This window comes from Pteropus medius, unplaced genomic scaffold (assembly GCF_902729225.1).
Source record: "Pteropus medius unplaced genomic scaffold, Ma_sr-lr_union100, whole genome shotgun sequence".
Lineage (NCBI taxonomy): Eukaryota > Metazoa > Chordata > Mammalia > Chiroptera > Pteropodidae > Pteropus > Pteropus medius.
This window is the reverse complement of record NW_024340696.1, coordinates 19195230-19218023: the sequence shown is the minus strand read 5'-3', so window position 1 is coordinate 19218023 and position 22794 is coordinate 19195230. Positions and strand designations below refer to the sequence as shown.

Below are 22794 nucleotides of genomic sequence, written 5' to 3'. Positions count from 1 at the left end.
AAAAAAAAATGTGCAGACTAGCAATTGAGCCCTGTGTCATCCTGGTTCAAATGACATTGTCTGAGCTTCCCCAGCCTCGCCTTCTGCACTAATTACAGACCTTCCCTGGGGAGGAAGGCTGGGGCCAGGAGGTCCTCATTACAGGCTCCCTCGCTGAAAGATGCAAACCCCAATGACTGAACCCAATGACCAAATTCTCTTGAAGAGAGACCCAGGGGTTCCTCTGATGAGCCTCCCTGTGGCTGCCTGGCTGCGAAAGGGTTAAGTAGGCATGGACTAGAGGGACAGGCTCAAGTGTAATAATGACGGGCCAGGCCCAGGCTAAGGTATGGTCCCCCTGCCACCCCTACCACTGGCTCCACTTGCCCAGGCTAGGCCCCTTTCTCATCTCGCCCCCCAAAATGTCTGCTACTAGTGCTGTGTCAGGGCCTCCCTCTGTGGTCGCCTGCCGGCTGCCTCTCCCTGTGGCCTGTGGAGACCTTGCCTTCTTTAATCTTCCATTTATCTCGAGGACTCACCCCTCTGAGATTGGCTTTGATGTGGGGCCTGCTCTCAGGAGGGAAATCAAGGGTTTCTGCAGCCTGGTTTGGACTCTGCCCACTGCCCCCAACCCGGGCGGGCCCAGAGATCTCCCAGCCATCAGGGCCAGACCCCAAGGGTGACCTCAGCAGACAGGGCAAGGGCTTTGGGCCCTGATCTTCAGGCAGATGGAGGGGCTGCTGCCTGGACCCTGAAGTAGAGGAGAAGGCTTAGAAGTTAGAATTTGTTTTCACATCGTGTAATTTATTTTTATACCTGTCTCCCCCATATAACTGTGGGTATAACAACAACAGGAGCATTATTGTGTGCTAACTAAACTCCAGGCACCAGGCTAAGCATCTTCCATTTATAACATCATTTAATCCTTATAACTATGTGCTGTCGGTATCATTTTTACAGGGAGGAAAGCGAGGGTTATTGATTCATTCACGTTCGTAAAAATATCTTGAGTTCCTACTATGTGCTGGGCACTGTTTTAGGCACTGAGAATGTAGTTGTGAACAAAATGAGTGCATTCCTTCTCTCTGTGCTAGATGGGGAAACAGCTCATAACCAAATGGTCAAATACACATAGTATCACATCATACAATGTAAAGATAGTGCCTTGAAGACGAGTACTGCCCAGTGGGACAGGGCCATCATTCTGGACTCACTGATGTCTTCCTAAGCCAACAGAGACAGTTAGCCCTGTGACAATCTGGAGAAAGAGTGTCCAGGAGAGGGAAGAGAAGGGACAAAGGTCAGAGGCTGGAGGTACTTGTTTTGCTCCAGGCACAGCCAGGAGGCCAGTGAGACAGTGGGTGAGGGAGCAGGAGCTGAATCATGTGGACCCCTGCTGAGGAGTTCGGAATTTTTTTTTCCGAGTGTGATGGAAGCGACTGGAGAGTTTGAGCATGAGACCGATTTAATCGAGTTTATGTTGAATCAGAGACTCAAAACGTAAGTGCAGAGGCTAACAACTAGCTCCGGCTCACACAGCTAGTCAGTTGTGAAATTGAGATTCAGACACAGATTCTGTCTGACTGGAGGATGGCCATTATGCTATTGTCTCCCAAAAGGGGTAGGGACTGTGCCCTATTTACTTTGGTGTCCCCTGTGCCTAGCAGAGGGCCTGGCACAGACTAAATGCCCAGCAAATGCTTAGAGAGTGATGGGTCAGTTCTGGCACTTCCACTAACCAATCAGTGGGGTTGGGCAAGTCATTTACATCTCTCTGAGTCTCAGTTGTCCATCTGGAAATGGGGGAGAAAACAATAACTACATTGTCTCTAAGACCCCTCTTGGTGGGGAGCCAACGAAACCTGGAGTGTGACAGGGCTTCCTGCTAGTGTGAAGTGTCAGAAAATGCTCTGCTGTCCGATTTCATCTGTCCTGTCTCCCATGACCGCTTTTGACATGACTGCTTAGGGAAACAAATGTTGTCCTTGTGACTGTTTGTTCTGCCCCTTGGGGCAAAGCATTCCCACCTGTCTTGGGTATGTGTGTATTGTATATATCTGTTCACCTGTGCTGATGGTACCTAGAGAACAGCTGCCTTGGCCTGGTGGTCTGTGGGAACTTGACCTCCAGAGTTTGGGGAGAGGGAGTAGAAGACATAGAAACAATGGCTTCCCTCCACCCACATCCATATTGAGGCTGCTGGAATTCCCATAGCTCCTTCTACATCCTCCCTTCCACTTATAGTGAAAGTTGTGAGGATTGTCTGTGTACCTGCCATTCTGTCCCACCTGCCTGTGGGCTCCTGAGGGTCAGGGCTACTCCTTGTTCTTTGTATCCCAGGGAGCAACACAATGTCTGGTGTATGATAAGTGCTTAGTAAGTGATGGATAGATGAATGAACGGTCCATAGTCCCTGGAATCAAAGGGGCCTGGAGTTATTGGGCTTTGGACTCTCCTTTAGTCAAGTCACTGCTTTCATCTGGGCCTCAGTTTCCTTTTCTATAAACAGGGCTTTCGTCTGAGTGAATTCATTTCTTCCTTCATTCGCAGTCATCTCTTGTGAATGTTACGGTACTGCGGTATGTGCTGGGGATGCTGACATTAATTAGAATCAGTGCTGTTTTCAAGAAGCTGAGAGGTGTCACAGGCATGGATCACAATAATTGCAATGTAAAGTGACAATTATGGAAGGCACTGAAGTGGCTCAGAAGAGGGTGTATAGTCTGCTCTGCATTTGAAGGGGGATGGGAAGATTTCACAGTATAGGGGGGTTTTGTGTGGGTCTTGGAAGATGAGTAGGTGTTTACTAGGTGGACAAAAAGAGAAAGAGACATTCTGTGCAAAGGAAACGCATGGCGAAGATCCTGGAGGTATGGCAGAGCCTGGCACCTTGGGGATGCTGTTGACAGTTGGGTATGGCTGATAGTTATCAAGGCGGGGAGGGTACGGTGGGTATAAGGCTGGAGACGGTAGCCAAGGGCTAGATTATGCAGAGCCTTGCAGGCCTCCCTAAGGAATTCTCAGCTCCATCCTGAAGGCAAATGGGAGCCACTGGCAGATTTTATGGAGGAAAATATCCTGATCAGGATTTCATTTTTCGATAAACCACTTTGCTGTAGTATGGACAATAGACTTGAGTTGAGCAGGACTAGAATCAGCAGGCGGAATTATGAGGCTGCTGCTGTTATCCAGGCAGAATACGATAAGGACCTGAACAAAGTTAACAGTGGCTAACAGTTATCTAGTGTGTGCTCTGTGGCAATCAAGCTCTGTGTTAAACATTTGCAAATATCATCACATTTCATCCTCATAGCTACCTGGTGAATAGGTGCTCTTATGATTATCACCTCTGTATTACAGATGGGGAATACAGGAGGCTCAGTCACAAGGCTAGCAAGTGGCAGAAGGAGGACTTTAAATCCACCCACCCTGGCTTCAGCACTGGGTGAACTGATGAAGGCAGTGGGTGACGACAAGGGCTTGGAGCCCAGACCTGGTTAGGAGGTGGGCTCACCAGGACATGGGTCAGTGAGATCAAAGGCGAACTCAAACGAACAAGTAGGTTTGAAGACCTCTCCAGCGATAGGTCTGGGATTCTGTGGCAGTGTCTAAGCTCAGGAAGAAGATTCCAGCACATCACTGTTACCATTACTGTGGCCTCCTCATGGAGTGCTGACATGACCCTGGGCTCCTTCAGAGGCCTCTGCTGCCGCTGAAGTCATCATGGACTTTCCCTTCTTCCCCGCAGGAGTTCTAGGAAAAGCCCTGCTACCTCCCCTCAGTTCAGGCCCTGGGAGAACATTTTCGTAGTTTTCCCCATCTTTTCAGAATCTTGGCCCCTACAGACGGCACCACCGTCGTGTGCACCCTGGTGCGTGGGTCAGCTAGAACCGGTCGCCTCCGGGTCAGCCTGTGGCCTTCACTTACCCGAGGGTAGGCCAAGGGCTGCCCATCTCATCGGGCCCTGCAGACCCCCATATCAGAGTGGAGCAGTCTCCTGAAGGAGTCTGACTCTTGGGCCAGAGCTGAGAAAATGGGATCTGCTTCCTATTAAGTGGTTTCCAACCAGCAGTGTGGATTCTGTTTGTGCTTCCTCTCCTGGGCCACAGCTTGAGATGCTGACTCCCCACTTACCTCTGTGGACTTTTCTGGGCCCCAGAGTGGGCTGGGCCAGCTGACGTTAGGAGACTGATGGGCTGTGAGCACTGCTGCCGATTCGCCCCCAGCAGCAGACACTGTGGCCTCCACCTGGAGATTTGCTTCGTCCTTCACAGGTCAGGGCGTTTATTTTCTTTTTTAATAAATAAAGGTGAACCTGACTCACAACTCGAGAGAGGCATCAGCTTGCTCAGAGCCATCAGCATCACCATGGCAACGTGGCCATCTTCGGCACTTGAAAATGTAATTATCAACAGGGCCCCTGCCTCTTCTCACCTCATAGCAGCTCCTGGCCTCCACAGCTCCTTGACCCTCTGGCCAGGTGAATGGCCCAGGGCTAGGACTGGGTTCCCTCAAAAGCAGGGAGTTGAAAGTTGGGACATGAGGTTCCCATTCATGCTCATCTTACCTGCTTGTCCCTTGTACATACTTCCCGAAGGAGCTGAGAAAATCTCTTTCATGCTGGGGGCAGGAACTAGGGGTAGATGTTAAGTCCACATTTTGGAGCCCCCAAATCCATGATTTCTCTTGGGGGGATAAAATTGTGCAGTGGGCAGAGCTGCAGAGATGATAAGGTCTCTAATTAAAATGTATATGAGGATGTTAATAATAATAATCATTTAATGAATGCCTACCACCGTAGGTCAGGCAGTGTATGAGATGCTTTATACACCTTGTCTCCAGTCTCTTGCTGTAATTACTTACCTAGAGGAGATTTTAATTAATAAATTAATTTAAAGTACTTTAATAATATCTAGCATTGATTGAGTGCCAGACTCTTTGCTAAGCACTAATGTCTATTTCCACATCGGAAGCACTATGATTATTCCCATTTTACAGATGGGAAAACTGAGGCTTGGGGAGGTTAACTAATTTGCCTGAGGTCGCTCAGCTACCAAAAGCTGGAACTGAGATCTGGTAAAATCCTTGTGGCCTCCCCACCCTGAAACAAGGATTTTACAGGTGTGTCTGACAGGTGTCCTCATTGCTTTGTTCTAGCCTAAGGCTTAGTCTAGGTTCAAGCTACCTATGGAGCAGATAGAGGCCCTAGGTTTGCCTAGTTTAGAAGATTTCCTCCCAGAGCCTTGACTGATTCTTTCCCTCCAAAATGGTTCCTGATCACCCTCACCAGGGTCACCTGCAGAGATTGAAAGAGATGCAGATTCTAGGCCTCCCAACACCTGCTGCATCAGACTTTTGGGCGTGGGCCCTAGGATGCAGCATTATTGGCAGCTTTCTAGATTGAACTCTAACATTTGAGAATTTAGAGCTGACTGAGCCCCTGGAGAGCTGGGAACATATACTCTCTGAGTCATGCCCAGGGCCTGGCACAGGCATGGCCCTGAGTAGAGGCTCAGAAAGCATTTGTTGAACCTAAATGAAGATTGAATTGGGCCCCAAGGAGTCCCATAAGGCTCTCCAGGGCCAGGCCCTGCCTGGCTCCTGAGACTCCATGGTCTCTTCTGATTTGATCCCCTCCGCCCAACCCCAACATCTTCCCACCCACTCCACCCCCGACCCTGGGCAGGACTGCCCACCAGGCTCTTTCCACTTCTGTGACTTCTCCTGTAACGAGAGCAGTGGGCTATGCTTTTTGTTAAAAAGCTTCATTTCTTAATGGAAAACAATTTGGTCCTGTAAGCCAGCTTCCAAGGCAGATACTACCCTGACTCCCCTGCAAAATGTCTTACGTGGGCATCCCCAAGGTGCAGAGGAAAGCTTGGAATCTCTTCCTCTGACAAATTTTATTCATAGAAGAGGTATATTTATGAGAGCAAATCACCCAATTATCAAGTAATAAGGCACTGGATCTATAAGCAGGGCTACCTATATATTTTCAGCAGCCATTAAAAATTAAGAATTTTAAAGAATATTTAATGATGTACAATGTTTACCAAAAAGAAGAAACAGGATACAAAACTATACACATGGAAGGATGTTTGTGATACATGACAGAGAAGCCAGTTGTCCCCCTTTTGCCATGGTAATAGAAGCCCTACTTAGGTAATATCCTATTTCCTGTGGAATGTGGGACTTAGTTTTGGCTAGTGGTGTATAAACAGAAGTGATGCACGGATTCCAGCAAGTGTCCTTTTTGAGAAGCGGCTCTCTACTTCCCCCTTCTCGAGCAGCCAGCCGCCTTGGGCCTCAAGTGGACAGCATGAGCTAAGGATGGAGAGCCCCAGTTAGACAGAGCCTGGGTCCCTGATGGTTAGGGGGCTGCCACACCAGTCTGGACTGCTCATCTCTGACATCATCTACTAGAGAAAGAAATAAACGTGTTTAAGCCACTGTTACTTTGGGTTTTCTGTCATTTGTAGCCGAAACAATCGTAATCCATGTAAGGTATATTGTTAAGTAAACAACAAAAAAACGCAAGTTAAAAATAGTATAAACAGACTATGTATGGTGTCAGAGTACTGGACTCATTTTGATGATCACTTCGTAAGGTATATAAATATCTAATCACTGTATTGTACACCAGAAACTAATACAATATTGTATGTCAACTGTAATTGAAAAATAAATGAAAAAAAAATTAGTACCTTCCAGAAGTCTAGCATCTAAAGTAAATACAAAGGGGAGGGGGAGTCTACAGCCATGCCACCCTGAAAGAGCCTGATCTCATCTAATCTTGGAAGCTAAGCAGGGTCGGGCCTGGTTAGTACTCGAATGGGAGACCACCTAGGAAGACCAGGTGCTGTAGGCCTTTTTTAAGAAAAAAAGGAGGGGAGGGGGGAGGGAGAATGAACAGCTTTGATCATACTTAAAAATACAAGTATAAGCCCTATGATTCCAATTTTATTTTAAAATGTATATTTATATATATTTATATATGTACATAGAAAAGTGGAGAGGAAGATTTAAAACTAAAATGTTAGCAGAGGTTGTTTCAGAGTGGGGAGGCCATAAGGATTTTTACATGGTCTTTTGTTTGCTTATCTGTATTTCCTAACTTTTCTACAAAACAAAAATCTAGTATCTTTTAAATAAGAAAAAATAATAAAAGGCATAAATGGTATGATCCTAATGGGATCCATATGGACCCTAATCATAAAAAATATACCTTATTCATTATTACACAGAAAAAAGACTGAAAAAAGTTTACTAAAGTAACTATTAACATTCAGGGGCGTGGGAAACTATTCGAAATACATTAAGAAGAAAAAGTGTTATTAAACAATGTGGTTTCTTTTTTTGTAAAAAGAATAAAATGAATCTAAAACTAATACAATGTTATATGTCAATTATATCTTAATTAAAACAAAAAGAGAATAAAATGACATAAATATATGCTAGGAACAGGACCAGAAGGAGATAATCCAATATAAAAACGGTCCAAAGGAGAGGTTTTGGTGGTTATTTTCCTCTTTACACTTTTTGGCATTTTCAAAAAATGTTCCCAATGAACCTGTATTAATCTTATTTATTTTAAAATGTTTTTATTTAGAGATAGAAAAGGATGTTACGAAGAACAATAAAACACACATTCCTATTACCTAGAATTAAAATGATTAATATTTTGTTATATTTAATCCCTGTCTTCATTTTTCAGAAAAATGAATAACAGTAAAGTCCTCTTTATGTATGTCTATCATGATCATTACAAAAATTAAATTAGAGAGAGCGTGCCCTGTCTGGGGCAGCCCAGAGTGGTGCTGTGAGAGGGCAGGAGAGAAGCACTCAGGGACTTTTAACTTCCCTCCACCTTCAGCCAAATGTTTGGCTCTAAGTGACTATTTCCAGGATGGAGGTGGCCTGGGTACGAGGGTGCCAGATTTGCCTGGCACTTCTCCTGGAACATACAGCAGAGGGCAGGGCTGGGAGAGGAGGGTCCCAGTGGAGCACTTTCCTCTTGAGGTCAGTTGGTGCCCAACTGGTATTTACAAAGAGGGTGGGGCCCAAATCACCCGGTTCTGAGGCCTTTGCTCTCAGGGGAGCTGGCCCACGGCAGGCCACAAGCAAAGGGTGGTGAAACCACTGTCTCCTGCGAGGCTCAGAGGTCGGGCTGCAGTTGGGAGGATTTTGGGAAATGAGGGCCCCGCAGCTTGGTGGTAGAATGGTCAGTGGAGGCTAAGGAGGTCCAGAAGAGGAAGGAAAGAGGGAAGAGGCGGGCACTCTCACATTTGTCAGACCTTCCATGTAGCTATGACCTCCATTTCACAGAAGAGGAATCGGGCTCAGAAGGGCACTTGGGGCACTTGCCCAGTGCCTCACAGCCTCCTATCAGTCCAGGCTGAGATTCAGACAACTCCAAGCCTCATGCTCGTCATGTGGCCACACCAGGCTGTGTCCTGTGAGCGTGATTATGAGGGAGACATTCTGCACTGCTCAGAGCCCAGTGCAAGGCTTGGGGTCATTTGGAGGCTGAGTTCCAGGAGGTGGCGGGATCTGGGGATGAGGTGTTTTGAGGCAGCCTGTCTTCACTCTTGATGTGTGTCCACAAGGGCATCGGCCACCATCTGGCTTAGAAGCTCAGAGAGGCTTGTAAAGTCTGAATTGATTTTGGAAGTTTCCCAGTGTCCTTTCTTCTTGACATTGTGGAGGGCAAGGGCCTCTGAGACCACAGCTCTCCAGGGAAATATCAGAGAGTCTCCCAGGAACTTGGCGGGGGTGGGGGTTGGGGGGGGAGTTGTGAGTGGAGCCACTCAGCCCTTCCCGCCTTACCTGCCAAATGCATAGCCCTTTACCATCTTCTCCTGGGCCAAGGTGGGGGCCAGGCCGGTGTGTCCATGTAGGCCTGTGTGCATGTGGGTGCATTCACACAGCCTCACACACAATGCGGGCTTGAGGATGGGCAGGTGGCAGCTTCGGGTGGACTACACTTTTCAGCCCTGCCCCTTGTCTCCAACATCTGACGCATCCCAAAGGGGGCACAGGCCTGGGATCCATGGAGTCCTGCTGGGGGCTGCTCAGATCTGTCTCTGTTACCCAATCTGGCATTCTGGTGGCCTGGCTGAAGGGTGGGACTTCTGTTCACCCTCATCCTTGGGAGTTTCCTTCCTGCTATGGTCTGAATGTTTGTGTCTCCTCTCCTCCAAATTCATTTGCTGAAATCTTAGTGCCCAAGGTGATTAAATTAGGAGGTGGGGCTTTTGGGAGGTGATTAGGTCATGAGGGCGGAGCCCTGTGAATAGGATTGGTGCTATTATAAAAGGGACCCCACCGAGCAACCTGGCCTGTGTGTCGACTCAACAGTAAGTGGGCCACCTGCAACGTGGGAAAGAGCTTGCACCAGAGCCCAACTAGGCTGCCACACCCTGGTCTTGGATGTCTGGCCTTTAGGACTGTGAGAAATAAATTTCTGTTGTTTATAAGCCACAGTCTTTGGTATTTTGTTATGGCAGCCCGTGAGGAATAAGACAGGGCTGCTCTGCCTGAGAGACACTGCCTGCCCCCATCCACAGCTAGGGTAGGTTGTGGCGACTCTGTCTCCTTCCAGCTGGAGAGGACAAGGTCCAGTCAGGAAACAGAAGTCATGCTCTGTAGAAGGAATGGTTGGAAGTTGCTGAAAGAGCACATGAGGAGTGGGCTGGCAAAATATATAGCAGCGGCGGCGGCGGCGGCGGCGGCGGCGGCGGCGGCGGCAGCGGCGGCAGCAGTGGCGGTGGAGGCAGCAGCGGCAGCAGCAGCGAACTGCCACTACCGGAAAAACAAGGGGAGGAGGGGCTGGTAGCCCAGGGGCTGGAGCTGCCTACTGAGAGCTGGAGCCACGGAGAGGAGGGAGTCGTGCCAGAGATGCCACCAAAGTTGGGGGTCTATGAGAAGAAACACCCAGACTTCTCCCGCCTCTCGTCTTCCTCCAGCACCTTTCACGGGGTAAATGTAGTCAGAGCTAGCTATCAGAGGAGTCTGGGGTGTGTCATTTGCCCTCCCAGATATTGAGCGGAACAGACAGGTAAGGAACAGTTGTGACAACATACAAAATAAATAGCCAGGACACAGGCTTCTTCAAGGTGGCCTCTTGCTCCTTGGGCCATCCCCCACCTGCTGTAGGGCTCCTGCTAGGAGGAGGGATGGGCAGACCCCTGATGCTAATGACCACTTATGAAGAGGACCACTGTTTTCACTTCTGGTTAGGTCCAATAGACCCTAACTGAAGACCTGACCACACCCCCTTGTACCTGACCGGGATCGCCTGGTGGTCTTTGCCTGCTTTGTCCTTCATTCCAGCCACCGCGTTTCTCTGGTCCTAACTTCCTTCCCATCAGCACTGGCCTTACTGGCCTTGCAGGCCTGGGGCCGCACCATGCCCTTTCCCCATGCCTGCCCAGGTTATGAGACCAGAGAAGATGCTGCCAAATTCCAAAGGCCTCCCATCATACACTCTGTTTAAGAATGTGACGTCAGATCTAGCTCTGTTGCTTTTTAACTCCAAGCACGTAATTTCACCTAAACCTTAGTTTGCTTATCTGTAAAACAGGACAAGTGATGATATATACCTGCAGGGTTGTCATGAAGACAAAATAAGCTAATATAGGTAGACTGTTGAGCATAGAACATAGAGCTCAGCACATAATGAGTTTCCTATAAATGGTCACTTCAAAAGGCATAGAAGGAAAGCCTGGAATCACTGCAGACTCAGGAGTAAACACTTCTAGACCCTCAAGGTCCTGGCTGACCAGGGTCCAGTCGCTGGTCATTTCCCTTGAGATCTAATTCTCTCACATTCCCTTTCCCCAGTCTGCATGAGTGGAGTTCTCAAGGCTGGAAGGAGGAAAGTGTTGCCTGGGTCTATGATCTCCATTTTGGGCACCACTAATGGCAGTCTAGATGGCCATGGGCACAAGAACCTGAGTGTCCTTGCTGCAGGACTTGCTGAATGTCTGAGCATTGCAAGGCCCCCCTCCTAGCCCCCTACCCCTTGCCTGTTTCTCAGCAGGACCAACCTCTTGTCTCATTTGGAAGGACGGACAATGTTGTGACAATCCAGGCCCTCCCTAGAGCTTTCTCTTCTGTGTTTGGAGCAGAAGGCCTATTTAGCATGTCTCACAGAATTTTGGGACTTCAGAGCTTGAAAAGGCTTCAAACAGAACCCCAGACAGTCAGTGCTAGAAGAGGCCTCCTGTGGAATCACAGGGAGTTGGGGCAGGAGCCCAGAGGGACCCGTCAATAAACTTACATTGTTAATGCCAGACTGGTCTTCTGTCTGAACACAGAATGAGTCCTTCAGAGAGAGCCTCAGGCAGCGCTGTGGGACATTAGAGCTGGAAGGGACTCAGGGAATGCTTCTGCTGAAAGGTATGTTGGGGTACACCTCATCCAACCCTCTTATTTTACAGCTGAACCTCAGCTCTCTGTATAAGTAGCCAGTGGTGGTAGTTGAGGGGTCTGAGAAGAATTTTCTAGAGATGAGGTACAAGTGTTTAGGTGTTTAGGCCGGGGCAGAGAGAAAGAGAAATGCTTATAGCTTATCTGTGAGGTAGTCATTACAGGTAAAGGAAGAAAAATAGCAATTGGGCATTCATTCTAGCCCCAGCAGGGATGTGAAGAAGAGTGAAACACTGTAGGGTTTAGCAAAAGGATATTTATTGTTTCTCACAATTGGAAGCCCAGAGGTAGGGTGGGGCTTATGGACTGAATCATGCACCCCCACCCCACCCCACCCCACCCCACCCCACCCCACACCCCACCCCCAGTTCATATGTTGAAGCCTTAATCCTCCATGTGACTATATTTGAAGATAGCGTCTTTAAGGAGGTAATCAAGATTAAACGAGGTCATAAAGGTGGATGCCTAATCCAACGGTACTGGTGTCTTTATAAGAAGAGGAAGACACACCAGAGCTCTCTCTCAAACACAAAGAGGCCACGTGAGAACACAGTGAGAAGGTGGCTGTTTACAAGCCAGGAAGAGGCCTCACCAGAAACCAACCCCAATGACACCTTCATCTTAGACTTCTGGCCCTTCAGAACTGTGAGAAAATCAACTTGTGCCGTTTAAGCAATCCAGTCTGTGGCAGCCCAAGTAGACTAAGAGAGTGGGCTTCAGAGTTTAGTCCAGATACTCTGACTCCATTTCCCTGTGGTTCTCTCAGCTCTGCCCTCTTGTGTGTGTATCCCCATTCTTAGCCTGTTAGCAAAAGAACTGCCATAGTTCCAGGCCTGGCGATGTCCTGAGGAGGAGAGAAGTTTGCTCCACGATGCTCTCTCCTAAAAACAATACATCCCTTTCCAGGCACCCTGCCACATCGAACCTTTCCTCGTAACTCACTGGCCCTAATGAGGTCACAGGCTTCCCCTGAAGCCTGCGGAAGCCAGGTGCTGCGTATTTATAGAGTATGGGTAAAGTTGCTGTAACAAAGAGACCACAAATACAGAATGGTGAGCAAAATGGAAATATATATTTCTTTCATATCATATAAGAGTTCAGAAAATAGCCATCTAAGACTGCTAGGAGGACTCCGTCATCCTCCAGATGTGGCTTCCTTCTCTAGGTTCAGGGAGACTGCTTTAGTTTCTATCATCTCCCAGTCAGGGGGAAGGGCATGCACAGTCCTTTTGAGGGCACAGCATAGAAGTGGTACACTCAGTTCTGTTCACAGTCTATTGGTGAGATCATAGACTCATGGCCTCATCGAGCTGCAAGGGAGGCTGGGAAATGTAGTCCTTATGAGGCAGCCATCTGCTTGGCCCCAAATCTGGAGTTCTGTTATTAAAGAAGGGAAGAGCCCATATGAGGGAACCAGAGAAGTCGCTACTGCACACTGATTAGTTTAGGCCCAGGTTCCTGAAGCAATTCTTAGGAAGGGTGGCGGGCCTGCCCTTGGAGCTGGTCAAGAGGTCAGTTTCCAAGGAGGCGTGTGAGTTTGCTTAAGCCTCTGTACTCTGGATTTGTTTGTTACAACAGCTTAGCTAAATAGTATACTAATATACAACACTAAATAGTATACTGTGCCTTGCATTTCTTCGGCTTCTCTTAGGAAGCTGGAGGGAAAGAATGGGTGTTGGGTAATCAGCCAACGGTGTCTACTACATTATCTGCCTTTGAGGCTCTCCCACTTGGGAGGAAGGGATGGGTTTAAACAGATAACTACGGGTCAATGTGACAAAAGGTCAGCAGCAATATATAAATCCCAATGGAAACAGAGGGAAGAATTACGGGAAGCCTAAGAAGGGATAGAAGAGAATCATGAGTTCATTTTGTCTGGGTCTTAAAGAATATGTGGGGATTCCCCAAGTGATTTTGGTTGGTGAAGGCCAGTCCAAACAGCCAAATCGCAGGAGTATGAAGGCTCAAGGGATGTGCCTAGTGGTCCAGGTGGCTAGAGAGTAGGAGGGTGGAAGGTAGTTGGGAGCAGTTAATGAAGGGCACCCAAAAGCCATGGGAGGCAGCAGCCTGTCTAACAGGCCTCTAAAGCCATGCAGGGTTTTTTCAGCCAACAGAGACATAGAGCTATGTCTTTCTCAGTGGTAGAGACTGGAGGATGACTCGTTAGGAAGCTATTTCACAAATTCGGCTGAGTAATGAAGACAGCCTGCATCAGTGCTGTGGTGGTGGGAATGGAGACAAGGAGACAGTTTGCAGAGAGATTTTGGTGGTAGAACTGACAAAACTTGGTAAATGGGTGACTAAGGGGAGTTGAGCAAGGACAAGGTGGGGAGTAAATGTGGTTTAATATTATCCTAAGTTTACACACTTGTGCTAGAAATCTGGAGGAGTACAGGAAAAGCAAGCTTCGGGGTGAGAGGAGAAAATGACTTCCCACTGTCCTGAGTCTGATCTATGACAGACTTCTTTGGGTTCCTTGAATGTATGGCATCCTCTCTTAACTCAGGGCTTCTGAACACTCTGTTCCTGCTCCATGGAACATTCCCTCACCCTCGAATCTCTAAGTGGCTAATTCCCTATTTCCTCCAAGAGCCCTTCTTGATGCCCTAACTAGGCGAGAAAGCCTTTTTGATTTTCTTATAGTAGCCTATTTCTTTTCTTTACATGCTTCTCATTCAGGGTTGTGTAATCCTGTCTTCCCCCACTCAGCCTGTCATTTCCATGAAGGCAGGGACATGTCTGTCTTGTTCACAACTTCATTCTCAATACCTCGTATTTTGGTTGGTGAAGGGCAGTGCAGACAAAGAGACACATGGCAGGCACTCATGCTGGGTTTGAGGCATTCAATGGTTGTCACTGGAAATGGGAGTTGGCCAATAGTTTTGATCGGGGTCCATTCAGATGTGATGCAAGGCAGTGAGGTCATAGTGGGGACAGGTGATGTGATCTTTTAGAGGACTGGATCACTCTAGACCAGTGGTTCTCAAACCAGGGGCGATTTTGCCTTCCAAGGACATTTGGCATGTCTGACATTTTTGATAGTCATGATTGTGTGTGTGTGTGTGTGTGTGTGTGTGTGTGTGTGTGTGTGCTTTTGGCATCTAGAAAGAAGAGGCTGAAGATATTCCTAAACATTCCATAATGCACAAGACAGTTCCCCACGACAAAAATTATTCAGCCCAATGTGCCAATAGTGCCAAGGCTGAGAAAACCTCTTCTAGAGATGGGCAAGCCAACTGGATAGCTCAGTTCCCATTTGGCCCATGGCTGCTATGGTCCAATTAAGTAAGAGCAAGAGAAGCTTAGTGGCTGTCACAGGAAATATGGACAGAACTTATGATTGTACAGCCAGGAACCACCTTGGATTGGGCCTCAGTCAAAGGCCCCAGCACCTTGGGCAGTGTCCCCTTAACTGAACTCCCAGCCGTAAGCCCAGCAGGCCCAGCCTGGCCCTTGCCTCCTTCTGACTCATCCATTGGGTTTCTCTCACTCTTTGGTGGAAGCGGCCACCACACTCTCTTCCCACCCCATCTGCCTCGCTGATTATTTTCAGCTTGGCTTGCAGAGGCCCAACGCTGCAATTACACCCCGACCTCAATGGCTCCTTCTGAAAATAACATTTGGGTCGAAGAAAACCTCAGTCTGGTGGGCTGGATTTTATACTAAACAGTTAAAGAGTGGGTGTGGGCATGGGGTGGGGTGGGGGGGGCAAGGGAGTGGCATGACGGTACAATTAAGCAAAGAATATGGAAGAACAGAAAAGGAAGTGAAGTGAGGGAAGGGGAGGTGGTGGTGAGGGCTATTGCAGAAAGAAAATATATCTAAGGCTGGAGTCAGCCATCTTTTAGAAATCTTGGTTCGAGTCTTCATTTATGCCTCTAATTGAGGGTTTGTTTGCTGAAATAACCCCCCACCCCCACCCCCAATCACCGAGGCCTGGGGAATTCATGTGTGCCTTGGGCCAGAAGAATTAGTCTATGGGCATACCAATCTTTATCCAAGCTAGTAACCAGATTTTCCAACCCCAAAATAGGAGCCACATGGTCTGACATAGGATTTTTGTTCTCATTCCAGGTGAGAATGGCAGTCTGGGAAATGTAGTTTGGTGGTGCTGATAGGCAGTTCCATGGCCTAAAAATGAGAATAGATAGAACCTTCAAAGTAGGAATTTGAAGGAAATCAGAGATTTATTGGTTGCTTTAGTTCAGAGAAGGAAATACTAGAACTGAGAACCTTTGTCTCACCCAGGGAGAGTGGGAAGGGGAGACGTAAGGGTTGAGAAGAGAAATACTTGGAAGCATCTTTTGGATTTCAAGGAGGCAGACAGAAGTAAAAAGGCTGTTGGAGATGAAATTTGGAAAATAGGCAGGAAGGAGTTTCACACATTAGTTAAGAGCTTAATTCTGGAGTCAGCCAGACTTAGGTTCAAATGTGGACTGACTAAACTACCTGGGTGATCTCCAGCAGTAACTCAGCCTCTTTGGATAGGCCAGCAGTGTAGACTCTAGAGTGAGGCTAGTAGAGTTTACATACTGACTCAGTGATCTTAGGCAAGTTACTTAACCTCTCTGTGTCTCACTCTTCTCCACTGTAAAATGAAAAGAACACCCACCTTCTAAGGTGTCAAAAGGGCTTAGAATAGTTAAAGTGCTTAGAACAGTGCCTGGGACATTGGCAATCACTCAACATATGTTAACTATTATTAGTATTACCTCCGGAGTTTTTCTCCAAATGTAATAGGTCAGAAACTTTTAGCTAACATATTTTTTATTTGGATAGTTATGAATTTATTTTCAAGTGTATTAAAATATGCGACTAGCACATCAAAGCTGTGGTTTCACTAATGTTATTGCTCGGGATAACGTTAGAACCTTTAAAGGCACATGGGTGGAGAAAGCAGGCGAGGAAGGTACTGATCAAGATGCTATCCAACTTTATACTGCAACTTTGTCTCTTTCCCCCTCTATAATCACTTTTCCTCCCTTTTTGAGAAATCGGTACGAAGGCCCAGGCAAGGAGGCCTGAAGCCCTAATGAGGTTTTGAGCCTTGACAGCATTGTGAATTGGAGGAGAGGTGGGGGACAGTGTGGGCGGTGCGCAGGAAGGGATGCTGAATTCAAAGGCACAGCAGCTCTGGAAACCAAAAGCCAACTCCCCAACTTCGCTTTCCCGTCGCGTTTAGGGCGATTCGAGCCTTTCTGATTTTTTTGGAGCACTGGGTCAATCAGTCAGCCAATGCCTCGGGAGAAGTTTAATTAAGCTCAGATCGCCTGCGCGAGCTGCCAAAGGTCTCTCTGCCCGCCCCGCCCCCAGCACAGTGGTGCAAAGCGTTTTCCCCGCCGGGCCCGCAGGCCCACGTCCCGCGCATGCGCGTCGGCAGGGCGCCCAGCGCCCCGCGGCAGGCTTGGCTCCCGGATCAGCGTTGCAAACTGTTGCATCAGACAGCAAGCAGCCGGCCGGGCCGCCAGGGTTTCTAGGAAGATAGGAAGGGTTTGAGATCCTCTGTGGTCGCTTGGGAGTGCTGGCCGTCACTCACGGTGTTTACACGCTGGTAACAGGATCCCTTGAAATCTCAAGCTTGGGCTAGTCCGGAAGGGCCTTAGCCACAGGTGAAATTCGCTGAACTGCACTGCTCCTGCCCCACCCACCTCACGGCCCCGGGCTGGATCAGCTGAACTGAACTCGGTCGGCTTTATTAATGGCATGGGCCCTGAAGGAATGAGCTGGGTTTGATTTCTCTTCCCAAGCACAAGAATGCCCCTGTGGAATTTCTCACTCTGTGAAAGTGCAAAACTAATTTCCCCAGACAAGTGCTTGTTGCCGGTTCCCAAAAGGGCTTGGACAGATCCCAGCAAGAATGCTCAGTGGTTTCCAACTCTCTTCACTCCAGCAGCTGGACACGCAGACACTGACCACCAAGAACTTCTTGGTGGGTGGACTCGGCTTCCACAGATAGGCTTTCTTTTTGGCATATCTCAGACCCCCATGTTATGGAGACTTTGGACATGAGCCAGAGAATGCACAACCACAAACTCATGCAGATACCACACATAACGAGTTCTATAGATTCAAGTGGTACTGCAACTCAGGTAAGGAAAAGTTATCCCCCTTACTCTCTGTCATTCTTCTGGTCTCTGGGCCACTGCCTTCCTCGAGGGGAGAGAAAATAATGCTGTATCTAGAAGGGATGGGACAGTCTTAAGGGGTGGGATATTCGAGAAGAATCAGAGTACTGATTTGGAATCTACTTTCTAAAGGGATTTCCAGGGACATAATCTGAATACTACAGTTCAATCCTCTCTTCATTTTTTTGGAATGGGTCAAGACCAAGATCATTCAGTATTAATAAGTTTTCCAAAAAGACACAAACTTGCAATTTACCTTAAGCGTTCTGTCTATTCTAGGGTGTTGATGTTAAAAATCTATTCCATTTGAATAATCTTGAAAGCTAAAACAGGCCTAGTGTTCTTCCTTCCCCTCATTATTCTGAATCACTCAATCCCAAGATTCAATTTAAAAATGACCTGAAAAACTCATAAGCATTATCTGACACATCCCTTAGTTAGTCACTGTTTAAACTAACATTTCTCTTTGAACAGTGGGGTGTTATGGCACTATGGGCTTTTTCACTGTAGTAGATGCTTCATAAATATGGCCCAAGACATTTCAGTCATCGACAGTTATCTTGTGAATTGAAGGAGTGACAATAAGAAAAGGATAGAAAGGAATGTGGACAAGTGCTGGAGTTGGAGCATTTCCAGGCCCTGCTTCTGAGGGTATATCAGGGCCCAGAACTTCTGCCAAATGGGTGTCACCAAGGTGGTATATGGGATCAGAGGGCGTGGTCTCAGGAAGCTGCCTGGAGCTGATAGAATATCAGATAAGTCTGAGCAGTAGTCCTCACCTGAAGAAGCAAGTCATTTACTATTGTGGGGCCTCTCTAGGCATGAGGTCAGGAGCCAGGTGGGAATAGGAGAAAGTGAGCTCATAAATTCGTGTTGGATTCTATGCTATACCCCCGGACCTACAGAGAGTGGGCTCTCAAAGCATGTTGGTAGAATAAATGCACGAAAGAACGAGGGAAGTAGCAGAGGGAGGAAAGGTCAGAGCAGCCCAAGGATTCTATAGGAGGAAGCTTGGGATGCCTGGGGCTCTCTTGTGTTGAGTAAGAGGGGAATTCTTCTAGTTCAAAGATATAGGGCAAGAGACTGAGAACTGTAAAGTGACAAGTCTCATGCGATCCCTTCTGCCTTGGTGTCCCTGTTTGGAAAAGCCTCCAGTTGGTGATTCCAGAGCGTGCAGTCATTCTGTTTAACCAGGCTTAGTGACATCATCAACGACTGCCCTCACCTTGACTGGTTTCCCAGAGCATACTTCTGGAAAAGTGAGGGGTCTGAGGGGGGGTGTGTGACTAAGATCCAGAGGACAGGAAAATCCCCCAGAAGCCACACTTTAAAACCATAAGCAAAGTGGTGACCCAGATGGTTAGATGATGCAGACATAGACTAACAGTGTGATTCGTTTTCCATTTTTATTGGGCACTCACAGATTCTAGACACTATACCGAGCCCAATCCCAGACAAAGCTCCCGTTCTAAGAGCTTATGATCTAAATTCCTTGTGGAAAGTCTGTCTTTGAAATGTTTAAGGCACCTCATTTAATCTGCATTTCCACTTCAAGTCATGTACCTCCTTCCTGAAAAACCCACCACATTTAAAGTTTGTAGCTGGCCTTCCTTCTGTTTTTGCTGTTTACGTGCCAATTTAAAGAGTGGAGAGAGCCACATTAGTTTTAAAATAAAACACAAATAGCAGAATGAGGCTTGGTTAAAGTAAAAACCACAGAAGGGATTTTTTTTCCTTTCATACTTTTCAGATTTTCCTAGAACCACCTTTATTTCCTCAGAGCCCAGCCATAGAAAGTGAGTGGGCCTCTCCGGATGCTCTTCCAAGAGAAAGCTAAAGCCTCGTGCTTATTTTCTCATTGCATCTTTAGGTTTTGTTTTTCTTTTTAGACAATTGAATCCCAAATGGGGGCTCAGAAAGCTATTGAAGCCCCTAATTCACATGTGGTATTTCCAAGTACTCTGAGTAGATAGATTTCGGTTTGTTTTTGCATGATTTGTATCCTACCTCTTCTGTTCAACTGTATCAGCTTGTACATTCTGGTGATGGGAGCATGACTTTAAAGTCACATTCTCCTGGTGGATTCCCAGCCTTGCCACTTAGCAGTTTTGTGACCTCACCTGTCAAATGAGAATAATGATGCACACCTCGCAGGGCTGCAGTGATGATTAAGGAGTCAAGACACAGAAAGGGCTCAGCACAAAACAAGCACTTAATACACTGTAGCAACTATGAAAATAGATCCTTTCATCTATCTGCTCCTTCCTTACCCATCCTCTCCTGCTATTTTGGAGAAAGAAGGAAAATTACCTATTCCAAGTGGATGATTTATCCCACGAGGAGAGAGAGAGCCAAGTTTGACCTGCAAACACCTGGGCCTTTTAAAGGGATGGGATCAGTGTTCTTGCCTCTCAGCAAGAGGCGATTAAACCAGCAATGCAGGGCCTGGGGAAGCTTGGGAGGCCGATGGTGGGGTGGCAGGAGCACTGAAGATGAAGAGTGATTAGGAAAGCAGGCCCAGAGCTGAGGTGAGGGGCCAGAGGGGCGCCAGCCATTGGGACAAACCGTTACTTTGGCGTTCTGAGTCTGTGGGTCTGCAGGTCGAAGCTCGCCCGCCCAGGGGTCTGGTGACTGTGGGACCCGAAGCGCGTGAGGCAGCGCCCTCTGCCGGCCGCTCCCGGCAAGTCATCAGCCCCGCGCCTGCCCGTCGCTCTGCAGGTGGGACCCGGGATCCCTCCCGCTGCCTCCGCCCCCGCTCCATCCCTTCTGAGCACCGTGCTGCCGGGTCCCCGACCGGATTCTTGGAGACGCGTTTCTATCTGACGCCTGCGGGCAGAGCAGAGACGATGCTCGGAAAGATTCGATTCACACCTGGGGATCGGAGGCCGCGGAAACCCACCCAAACTCCGCAGAGGCTGCGCCTCTTGGGACCCGGGGCCAAAGCTTGCTGGGCTGTCGGAGGCAGTTTGGAAGTGGCATCGCTTATGGCCAAGACCGCGGGTTCTGCGGACAGAGAGGAGCCCTCGGTTCGCTTTCTGCCTCATCCATTTTCCAGCTAGGTGACCTTGGGCAAGGTACTTAAATTTCCATGTGCCTTAGTTTCCGCATCTTTAAGATGCAGAGGATGATCCCGACCTTAGTGGGGTGACATGAGAAGTACATGGGATCAGACAGCCTGGGTTGGAATTCTGGCACTGACATCGGCTAGCTGTGTGCCTGGGGCAAGTTACTTAACCTCTCTGTGCCCTGGTTTCCTGCAAAATAGGGATAATAACGGTACTTACCTCCGAGGGTTGTTGCCTGCAAAGCGCTTAACACAGTGCCTGGTACAGAGTAAGCGCTCAATAAATGGTGGCTATTATGGTTGTTGTCGTTATTATTGTTCTTAAGACCGCTGAACACGCGAGCAGAACTCTAGCTGGCGGCTATTATTAGTCTCTTTCTTGGGTCCAGCTATTTCTTTCCGGGCATTGTTAAAATCTTTTGCCATGCGCTCACGTCCTTATCAGTAGCAAAAGGACAGCCGGCCTTCCCGAATTTGGAAAATCGAGGTTCCCCTGGAGGAAGGCCAAGGACGCGGCAGAGGGCTGCAAGGACCGGGACCTCCCCGGAGGACGCCCGTGCCTCCATTAGCGCGCGTCAGAGCCGCAGTGACGTCGCTAGGTCCGCGGGAGGTGGGGAGGAGGGGCCTAGATACGCGGGGAGCCTGGGGTGGCGGGGATGGCCGGGGTGGCCCGGCCGCGCGGGTGCCCTGCGGTTCCCAGCGGCTGCGGCCGAGGCGGCCCGAGTTGCTGCGGGAAGGCCCTGCCTGGGTTTGCTCTGCAGCGCCTGCCCGAGCGGGGCGCGCTCGGGCTCCGCCTGAAGTGCCGCGGGGAGGCGGGAGATGTTAACATCTGCCCACATCTGCCCCGGGCCTGGGGTCCCGCAGTCGGACGCGGGGCGGACCTCCCAGCGGCTGGTCAGAGTCTGCGTGATCCTTCCCCTCCTGTTCTCCAACCCCCACCCCATTCCTTATCGTCCCTCAGCGCCCTGCTCAGCTTTTTCCCCTGCCCTCCTGGACCAACTAACTCATTTGCTGTGCTTGGATAATACCACCCAAAGGAGGCGCCTCCCGCTCCCAGCTTTGCGTCCGCAGCCCCGGCGCGCCCATCCCGTTGTTTGCCCGACAGTTCCACTTGACTTGCCCTGCACGAACCCCCAACCCGCCGCGTCTTGCTACTATTATTGTCCGTCTCAGTGATGGCACCGAGACCCACCCCATCATCCAGACACCTTGCCTTCCCTCCTAATTGCCTTCCTTCCTAAATACCTCTCTAGGCACTCTTCATTCTTTATCCTAATTCCGGCTGGCCTGGTTTAAGCTATTAACATTCCCCTCAAAGATCTCCTTGTCTGCACCTGCCTCCTTCACATCCGTCCTCCACACACTGCTTGAGCAGCCACCTACAGCCCATGTCTGGCCAAGCCTCTCTTGGCTTAAGGCTGGCCACCCAGCCTGGGACCCTAAGGCCTCTGTCATGGACACGATCGTCTTCCATTTTCTATCTAACACCCAGTAAAGGACCCCACTGGGACCACAATACTGAAGGTTCTTAGTGTCTATTATTGTTGGGCCTTATCCAGGGAATTTGCTTCTCATCTCCCTTCCTCCCTTAATTGGCTTCCTCTTACTCATTCTCCAATACTCATGAGGTGAGTCACCTCTTTAAGGATGCCTTCCCCCGTTCCACTATCAGGCTGAGTGAGGTATCTCTGGCCCCTCAAAGCTTTCTATCCCTACTGCTTTCAACATATTGGGCATAAAGACTTGACCCTTCAAGATGACCTATGAGGCCCTGCATGGTTTGTGCCCATCCCCACCCCCAACCCCTCATTCAGTCAAATCCTCCTTTGATAGATCAAAGCATATAAAAACCTACAGAGAATAATATCATTGACACTTGTTTATTCTCTGCTCCTCCCCTATCCCCCTTCTTTGCCAAAGCATAACATTTGCTATATTTTCTTCAAAAAATTTTAAGGACTTTAAACTTTACTCTAGGTGGAGCCCACAGAAGCCATTTCTGTCCTTTCCCTAAGGTAACCACTCTTCTGCATTTGGGGTTTATCATTCCCACGCACACTTTTGTGTTTTTACTACTTATATTTGTGCCTATAAACATTTTATAGAATTATTTGGCATGCTTGTAAACTTTGAAGAAATGGCATTATACTGAATATAACATTTGCAACTTGCTTTTTTTCATGCAGCATTATGATT

General features: G+C 48.4%; 1 long non-coding RNA gene and 1 pseudogene across 1 annotated transcript; one reads left to right on the top strand and one right to left on the bottom strand.

The window, feature by feature from the left end:
- The first annotated feature begins 6728 nt into the window (after nucleotides 1-6728).
- On the top strand, nucleotides 6729-6847 carry LOC120610626 (uncharacterized; annotated as a pseudogene).
- A 12074-nt stretch (nucleotides 6848-18921) lies between these two features.
- Nucleotides 18922-21329, bottom strand: LOC120606719 (uncharacterized). Its single transcript, XR_005653953.1, has 2 exons — nucleotides 20819-21329; nucleotides 18922-20360 (listed from the first exon to the last, which is right to left on the bottom strand). It is a non-coding gene; the product is annotated as an uncharacterized LOC120606719 (long non-coding RNA).
- Between the last annotated feature and the right edge of the window lie 1465 nt (nucleotides 21330-22794).